Here is a 10,512-nt window from a genome sequence, read left to right on the forward strand (position 1 = left end):
TACCCTAATAATGTTTGAATTTGAAATGCCCAGTTTGAAAAAAACACATGCACCCCTATGTTTATTGTAGTACTATTTACAATAGCCAAGAAATGGAAGCAACCTAAGTGTCCATCAGTAGATGAGTGAATAAAGAAGATGTGGGACATACACACAATGGAATATTATTCAGCCATAGGAAGAAAACAAATCCTACCATTTGCAACAACATGGATGGAGCTAGACTGTATTATGCTCGGTGAAATAAGCCAGCACAGACAGACAAGTACTAAGTGATTTCACTCATCTGTGGAGTGTAACTACAAAGCAAATACTGAAGGAACAAAACAGCAGGACAGTGATTTGAGAGGCGGAGCCAACATGGCGGCGTGAGTAGGACAGTGGGAATCTCCTCCCAAAAACATATATACTTTTGAAAATACAACAAACACAACTAGCCCTAAAAGAGAGACCAGAAGACGCAGGACAGTGGCCAGACTGCAGCTACACCAGCGAGAACCCAGCGACTGGTGAAAGGGGTAAGATACAAGCCCCGGCCCTGCGGGACCCGAGCGCCCCTCCCCCCAGCTCCCGGCGGGAGAAGAGCAGGCAGAGCGGGAGGGAGACGGAGCCCAGGACTGCCGAGCACCCAGCCCCAGCCATCCGGGCCAGAGCGCAGACACAGTATACGCCCAGGGGGCCCTGGATACTGGGAGAACAGGGGGTAGACCTCAGAGCGGGTGCTGAAGCTGATGCCCCTGTGACAAAGAAAAGCGGGGGCTTTTTTGAAAGTCTTAAAGGGACAGGGACTTAACAGCTTGACGGAAACAACCCAGGTCACAGTACAGCAGCTGGAAATTACAGGGAAAACCGGGTGCACTAACCCCCTGGGCAACAGCTCCGAGACCCCTCACGGAGGCAAACAATCAAGCAGCCCCCCCATCCATCACCCCACCGGGCGCTGCGAAAGCAGAGAAGCAGCCTGAGACAAATTCCGCCCACAGAAAGGGAAATTTCTCCCTTCCGGCCAGGCAAGACACAAAGACCCACTCTACACGCAATTACCCAACACAAGCCACTAGGGGTCGCAGTTGCCCCAGTAAAGAAAGGGCAGTAGTAAGTGAAAATTTTGGCCCTCCCAGCTGACAGTCAATAGCACCTGTCAACATGAAAAGGCAAAAAAATATGATTCAGACAAGACTAACCCAGACAGCTTCGGCATCTGCTACATCTTCCCCTGAGAAGGAATCTGGGGAGATAGATTTAGCCAGTCTACCTGAAAAAGAATTCAAAACAAAAGTCATAACCATGCTGATGGACTTGCAGAGAAATATGCAAGAACTAAGGAAGGAGAATTCAGAAATAAAACAAGCTCTGGAAGGACTTCAAAACAGAATGGACGAGATGCAAGAGACCATTAATGGACTAGAAAACAGAGAACAGGAACGCAGAGAAGCTGATGCAGAGAGAGATAAAAGGATCTCCAGGAATGAAAGAATTTTAAGAGAGCTGAGTGATCAATATAAAAGAAATAATTTAAGAATCATAGGCATTCCAGAAGAAGTAGAGAGAGAAAAGGGGATAGAAAATGTCTTTGAAGAAATAATTGCTGAAAATTTCCCCAAACTAGGGGAAGAAATGGCCTCTCAGACCACAGAGGTACACAGAACTCCCATGACAAGGGATCCAAGGAGGGCAACACCAAGACACATAATAATTAAAATGGCAAAGATCAAAGACAAGGACAAAGTATTACAAGCAGCCAGAGAGAAAAAAAAGGTTACCTACAAAGGAAAACCCATCAGGCTATCATCAGACTTCTCAACAGAAACCCTACAGGCCAGAAGAGAATGGCATGATATACTTAATGCAATGAAACAGAAGGGCCTCGAACCAAGACTACTGTATCCAGCACGAATATCATTTAAATATGAAGGAGGGATTAAACAATTCCCAGACAAGCAAAAGTTGAGGGAATTTGCCTCCCACAAACCACCTCTACAGGGCATCCTACAGGGACTGCTCTAGATGGGAGCACTCCTAAAAAGAGCACACAACAAAACACCCAACATATGAAGAAGGGAGGAGGAGGAATAAGAAGGGAGAGAAATAAAGAATCATCAGATTGTGTTTATAATAGCTCAACAAGCGAGTTAAGTTAGACAGTAAGACAGTAAAGAAGCTAACCCTAAACCTTTGGTAACCACAAACTTAAAGCCTGCAATGGCAATAAATTCATACCTTTCAATAATCACCCTAAATGTAAATGGACTGAATGCACCAATCAAAAGACACAGAGTAATAGAATGGATAAAAAAGCAAGATCCATCCATATGCTGCTTACAAGAGACTCACCTCAAACCCAAAGACGCGCACAGACTTAAAGTCAAGGGATGGAAAAAGATATTTCAAGCAAACAACAGAGAGAAGAAAGCAGGTGTTGCAATTCTGGTATCAGACAAAACAGACTTCAAAATAAAGAAAGTAAAAAAAGACAAAGAAGGACATTACATAATGATAAAGGGCTCAGTCCATCAAGAGGATATAACCATTATAAATATATATGCACCCAATACAGGAGCACCAACATACCTGAAACAAATATTAACAGAACTAAAGGAGGAAATAGAATGCAATGCATTCATTCTAGGAGACTTCAACACACCACTCACTCCAAAGGACAGATCCACCAGACAGAAAATAAGTAAGGACACAGAGGCACTGAACAACACACTAGAACAGATGGACCTAATAGACATCTACAGAACTCTACATCCAAAAGCAACAGGATACACGTTCTTCTCAAGTGCACATGGAACATTCTCCAGAATAGACCACATACTAGGACACAAAAAGAGCCTCAGTAAATTCCAAAAGATTGAAATCCTACCAACCAACTTTTCAGACCACAAAGGCATTAAACTAGAAATAAACTGTTCAAAGAAAGCAAAAAGGCTCACAAACACATGGAGGCTAAACAACACGCTCCTAAATAATCAATGGATCAATGACCAAATCAAAATGGAGATCCAGCAATATATGGAAACAAATGACAACAACAACACTAAGCCCCAACTTCTGTGGGACGCAGCAAAAGCAGTCTTAAGAGGAAAGTATATAGCACTCCAAGCATATTTAAAAAAGGAAGAGCAATCCCAAATGAACGGTCTAATGTCACAACTATCAAAATTGGAAAAAGAAGAACAAATGAGGCCTAAGGTCAGCAGAAGGAGGGACATAATAAAGATCAGAGAAGAAATAAATAAAATTGAGAAGAATAAAACAATAGCAAAAATCAATGAAACCAAGAGCTGGTTCTTCGAGAAAATAAACAAAATAGATAAGCCTCTAGCCAGACTTATTAAGAGGAAAAGAGAGTCAACACAAATCAACAGTATCAGAAATGAGAAAGAAAAAATCACAACAGATCCCGCAGAAATACAAAGAATTATTAGAGACTACTATGAAAACCTATATGCTAACAAGCTGGGAAACCTAGGAGAAATGGACAACTTCCTAGAAAAATACAACCTTCCAAGACTGACCCAAAAAGAAACAGAAAATCTAAACAGACCAATTACCAGCAACGAAATTGAAGCGGTAATCAAAAAACTACCAAAGAACAAAACCCCCGGGCCAGATGGATTTACCTCGGAATTTTATCAGACATACAGGGAAGACATAATACCCATTCTCCTTAAAGTTTTCCAAGAAATAGAAGAGGAGGGGATACTCCCAAACTCATTCTATGAAGCTAACATCACCCTAATACCAAAACCAGGCAAAGACACCACCAAAAAAGAAAACTATAGACCAATATCCCTGATGAACGTAGACGCAAAAATACTCAACAAAATTTTAGCAAACCGAATTCAAAAATACATCAAAACCATCGTACACCATGACCAAGTGGGATTCATCCCAGGGATGCAAGGATGGCACAACATTCGAAAGTCCAACAATATCATCCACCACATCAACAAAAAGAAAGACAAAAACCACATGATCATCTCCATAGATGCTGAAAAAGCATTTGACAAAGTTCAACATCCATTCATGATAAAAACTCTCAGCAAAATGGGAATAGAGGGCAAGTACCTCAACATAATAAAGGCCATCTATGAAAAACCCACAGCCAACATTATATTGAATAGCGAGAAGCTGAAAGCATTTCCGCTGAGATCGGGAACTAGACAGGGATGCCCACTCTCCCCACTGTTATTTAACATTGTACTAGAGGTCCTAGCCACGGCAATCAGACAAAACAAAAAAATACAAGGAATCCAGATTGGAAAAGAAGAAGTCAAACTGTCACTATTTGCAGATGACATGATACTGTACATAAAAAACCCTAAAGACTCCACCCCAGAACTACTAGAACTGATATCGGAATACAGCAAAGTTGCAGGATACAAAATCAACACACAGAAATCTGTGGCTTTCCTATATACCAACAATGAACCAACAGAAAGAGAAATCAGGAAAACAACTCCATTCACAATTGCATCAAAAAAAATAAAATACCTAGGAATAAACCTAACCAAAGAAGTGAAAGACTTATATTCTGAAAACTACAAGTCACTCTTAAAAGAAATTAAAGGGGACACTAACAGATGGAAACGCATCCCATGCTCATGGCTAGGAAGAATTAATATCGTCAAAATGGCCATCCTGCCCAAAGCAATATACAGATTTGATGCAATCCCTATGAAACTACCAGCAACATTCTTCAATGAACTGGATCAAATAATTCAAAAATTCATATGGAACCACCAAAGACCCCGAATAGCCAAAGCAATCCTGAGAAAGAAGAATAAAGTAGGGGGGATCTCACTCCCCAACTTCAAGCTCTATTATAAAGCCATAGTAATCAAGACAATTTGGTACTGGCACAAGAACAGAGCCACAGACCAATGGAACAGACTAGAGAATCCAGACATTAACTCAGACATATATGGTCAATTAATATTTGATAAAGGAGCCATGGACATACAATGGCGAAATGACAGTCTCTTCAACAGATGGTGCTGGGAAAACTGGACAGCTACATGTAGGAGAATGAAACTGGACCATCGTCTAACCCCATATACAAAAGTAAACTCAAAATGGATCAAAGACCTGAATGTAAGTCATGAAACCATTAAACTCTTGGAAGAAAACATAGGCACAAACCTCTTAGACATAAACATGAGTGACCTCTTCTTGAACATATCTCCCCAGGCAAGGAAAACAACAGCAAAAATGAACAAGTGGGACTATATTAAGCTGAAAAGCTTCTGTACAGCAAAAGACACCATCAATAGAACAAAAAGAAACCCTACAGTATGGGAGAATATCTTTGAAAATGACACATCCGATAAAGGCTTGACGTCCAGAATATATAAAGAGCTCACACGCCTCAACAAACAAAAAACAAATAACCCAATTAAAAAATGGGCAAAGGAACTGAACAGACGGTTCTCCAAAAAAGAAATACAGATGGCCAACAGACACATGAAAAGATGCTCCACATCGCTAATTATCAGAGAAATGCAAATTAAAACTACAATGAGGTATCACCTCACACCAGTAAGGATGGCTGCCATCCAAAAGACAAACAACAACAAATGTTGGCGAGGCTGTGGAGAAAGGGGAACCCTCCTACACTGCTGGTGGGAATGTAAACTTGTTCAACCATTGTGGAAAGCAGTATGGAGGTACATCAAAATGCTCAAAACAGACTTACCATTTGACCCAGGAATTGCACTCCTAGGAATTTACCCTAAGAATGCAGCAATCAAGTATGAGAAAGATCAGTGCACCCCTATGTTTATCGCAGCACTATTTACAATAGCCAAGAATTGGAAGCAACCTAAATGTCCATCGATAGATGAATGGATAAAGAAGATGTGGTACATATACACAATGGAATACTACTCAGCCATAAGAAAAGGGCAAATCCAACCATTTGCAGCAACATGGATGGAGCTGGAGGGTATTTTGCTCAGTGAAACAAGCCAAGCAGAGAAAGAGAAATACCAAATGATTTCACTCATCTGTGGAATATAAGAACAAAGGAAAAACTGAAGGAACAAAACAGCAGCAGAATCACAGAACTCAAGAATGGACTAACAGGTACCAAAGGGAAAGGGACTGGGGAGGATGGGTGGGTAGGGAGGGATAAGGGGGGGAGAAGTAGGGGGGTATTAAGATTAGCATCCATAGCGGGGTGGGAGAAAGGGGAGGGCCGTACAACACAGAGAAGACAAGTAGTGATTCTACAACAGGTTGCTACGCTGATGGACAGTGACTGTAAAGGAGTATATAGGGGGGACCTGGTATAGGGGAGAGCCTAGTAAACAAAGTATTCGTAAGTATTCGTCATGTAAGTGTAGATTAATGATTAAAAAAAAAAATGCAGTTCCTATGTGGTGACCTCTAATGAGTTCTACACAATAATATAAAGGACATATAAAAGTGTAGGCAAAGGGTCTGTTTGTGTTTATACAGAGGATCAAAGCCTAATTTGGCTACCCCGAAAATGAACTAAGAAACGATATGAAAGAGAACTTCCAACATCAGCACTCTCTGGAAGACTCATGCCAGAAGATGATCATCAAAAAACCCCAGCAAAGATCCACGCACTGCTACAGGTGTAGATGCACTCATCCCACCAGCTCCTGGACTTGCCATGGGAATGAAGGAGATATCTAAGCTGGCCTGTGCATACAGTAAAACAACAAATTTGACTGGATCTATACTGTTGGAACTCAACCAAGAATTAGGAGAAGTGCAAATTGTAGCGCTCCAAAATCTTACAACTACAGACTATTTACTGTTAAAAGAACATATGGGATGTGAACAGTGCCCAGGAATGGGTTGTTTTAATTTGTCTGATTTTTCTCAAACTATTCAAATTCAGTTAGATAATAACCATCATATCATTGATAAGTTTTTCACAAATGCCTAGGGTGCCTAACTGGTTTTCTTGGTTTCACTGGAGATGGCTGGTAATTACAGGTATGCTTTGGTTATGTAACTATACTCCTATTATGTTAATGTGTGTGCGCAATTTAAGTAGTAGCTTAAAATATATACATGCTGAAGTTACTCTACAAGAAGATATGTCAAAGAAATAATCAATCTTCCCATGTTTTCTCCCGCCTGCTACTTCTATAGCTTTTCTTCTTCCTTCCTAATTACAACGAATTCTTAAATAGAATTCGTGCCTCATATCAAATTTACCGAGTATCATAACTCCTCCAAGTGGTAAAGATACCTCAAGACAAATGCTGGGCATAGAAGCCACAGGGCATAAATATGCAAAGAAATAAAAAGCTAACCATTTCAAACAATAAGGCTTCTCTCTCACTTACCAACTTCACATTTCCCTGTGTGGCCCCGGAAGATGACTGGTTAGCCAGAGACGGGTAAGATTCCTCAAGGGAGGAACAACCTAAGACAGGCACAGTCGCTGGGGGGTCATCAGGTGAGAAATTGGGGATCAACAGAGGTGAGGCTTAGAACCTCACCCCCCCTGTTCTGAGAGAAATCTTCTGCATATGTGGATGTTTAATTGCCCTTGTCTAGCTTGGATTAACACATAGTCTACAGGCACACACCTGATCATATACATTTGCTCTCTTACAACACTAAACTATGTTTTCTACCTTTATGTTGTATCTACCTACCACTTCAGCATCTTATTAAAAATAATAAAGAGAAAAATGTGGTATCCACATATAAATCAAGTATAAAAATCAAATGTGTATTCATATTTGAACTGACTGTTTATAGTTCATAATGCATGAGCAAAACCAAAAGTTTCTGTGATGACTGCCCTTGTACTGTTCACCATGTAACTTATTCACTATGTAAGAATTTGTTCTCCATGTAAGAACTTGTTCGTTATGCTTCAGAAGATTGGAGACTGACGAAAATTAGGCTTGGGGTGGATTAATGATTGTGCATTGAGCATTGACTCCCCTATACAGAATTTTATTGTTGTTAACAACCATTTGATCAATAAAAATGAGAGATGCCCTAACAACAACAACCAAGAAAAAGTACACACTTCCAATTGTAAAATAAATAAGCAACCGGGATGTAATGTATAGCATAAGGAATATAGTCAAAATATTGTAACAACTTGGTATGGTGATAGCTGGTACTTAGAATTATCATGTATATAAATGTTGAATCACTGTGTTGTACACCTGAAACTAATGTAATGTAATATTGTGTGTCAACTACCCTTCAATAAAAAAAAAAAAAAAAAAAAAAAAAAACAGCAGGACACTCACAGAACTCAAGAATGGACTAACAGTTACCAAAGGGAAAGGGCTTGGGGAAGGTAGGTGGCAATGGGAGAATAAAGGGATTAAGAGGCATTATGACTAGCACACATTAAGTACGTGGGGCATGGGGAAGTAAGTATAGTACAGAGAAGACAAGTACTCTCTAGCATCATACTACGCTGATGGACAGTGACTGCAGTGGGGTATGTGGTGGAGACATGACTATGGGGGAAATGTAGTAACCACAATGTCATTCATGTGATTGCATATCAATTATCACTTTATAAAAAAAGACTATAATATGAAAAACATCCAGGGAACCCAGGCTCTGTCTTTCCTTGAAATTTGGTACATCTACTCTTGCATCCATCAGTCATTGTAGAAAATGTTCAATAACCATGGAAATATTATTGCTCATAATATTCATTCCTGGAGGCAATCCAAGATTCAGGATATAAAGGACAAGAACACATCCTCCTGCTACACAAATATACAACAAATCTACACACAGAGAAAATCATCCATAGGAAGAAATGAGGCCTGAGCAGACTCCTGAGCAGACGGTGTGGGATAAATAAAGAAATCATATAAGGGCTTAATATCCAAAAATGTATTAAAAGAACATACACAACTCAGTATCACAAGAGTAAATAATCTAATTAGAAAATGAAGAAGGACATGAGTATAATTTTTCCAAGGTGGATATGCAAATGGCCTACAGGAATTGAAAAGGTGCCTTAACATCAGTAATGGACAGAAAACTAGAAATCAAAACCATAACCAGATATCACCTCACATATGTCACCATGGCTGTTGTCAGACAGATAACAAATATTAACAAGATAAGGGAGAAAGTATCTCTCAGACACTGTTGATGTAAATGTAAAATGGAGCAGTCTACGGAATACAGTATGGTGGTGGCTCAGAAAATTAAAATATAAACCCCACTTGATCCAGCGATACCACTGCTGGGATGTACCTGAAAGAACGGAAATCAGTATATCAAAGAGGATCTGCACAACCATGCTCAAACTGCATTATTCACAAAAGCTGTGCTATAGAAACAACCTAAAAGGTCTTTGATGGAGAAGTACACAAATAAAATTATATACACACAACATCCATGGTATATAATTGAACAATAAAAAAAGAAGTCTTGCCATTGGTGACCAAATAGGGGAATGCGGAAGGCGTCATGCAAAGTGAGGTCAGCCAGACAGAAAGACAAATACTGTATGGCCTCACTTACATGTGGAATCTAAAAAAAAAGCAAACAAACAACTTCATATTTACAGAGAATACAATGGTAGCTGCCTCGGGCTTCAGTGAGGGAATGAATGTCTAAAGATAAAAATTTTTAATTATAAGAAAAAGTTCAGAGGATCTTATGTAGAGCTTTGTGACTATAGTTAATAATATGGTATTCTATAGTTAACAGTTGCTTAAAATAAATCTTATAAATTATCAGTAACACACAATGAGTTAATTCTGTGAGCTATGTGAGTTGATGATGCATTAACTATGCTCATCTTGGTAATGATTCAACTATATATACTTATATATAAATATATATATATAATTTTCAAATTGTATACTTTATTTTTATTTATTTATATGATATACAGTATCATATTTGTTTCAGAGGTACAATATAATGACTCAATAAATATATATATAAATACAATTGTATTTTTCAATCATCCCACAATAAAAATTGTTTAAAAAGCAAAACCAGTCACATCATAAAATAAAGAACAAAAACAGAATTAGAGGACTGATACTGCCCAACGTCAGGACTTAGTGGGAAGCTACAATAATCAAGATAGTGTGGTAATGACCACCAAACATAAAATAGGTCAATGCAATACAATAGAAAGCTCAGAAATAGACCTCTGTAAATATAATCAACTCATCTTTGACAAAGGAGCAGATTGTTTATTCAACTAATAATGTTGCTGGAAAAACTAGGCATGAAAAATCAGTCAAGTTATATACTGTGCACACTTTACAGAATTTAATTCAAAATGGATCCTAGACCTGAATGCAAAGCATTGTAGTATAAAACCCTGCTAGATAGCCTAAGAGAAATCCTAGATAACCTTAGTTGCATGATCCCTTTTTAGATACAAAATCAAAGGATTCATGAAAGCAAATGTTGGTAACCTGGACTACAGTAAAATTAAAAAATTTAAAACTCCTGAGAAAGAAAATATTAAGAGGAGAAGATAAGCGACAGGCTGGGAGAAATAATTTGTGG

This window comes from Manis pentadactyla, chromosome 13, assembly GCF_030020395.1.
Source record: "Manis pentadactyla isolate mManPen7 chromosome 13, mManPen7.hap1, whole genome shotgun sequence".
Lineage (NCBI taxonomy): Eukaryota > Metazoa > Chordata > Mammalia > Pholidota > Manidae > Manis > Manis pentadactyla.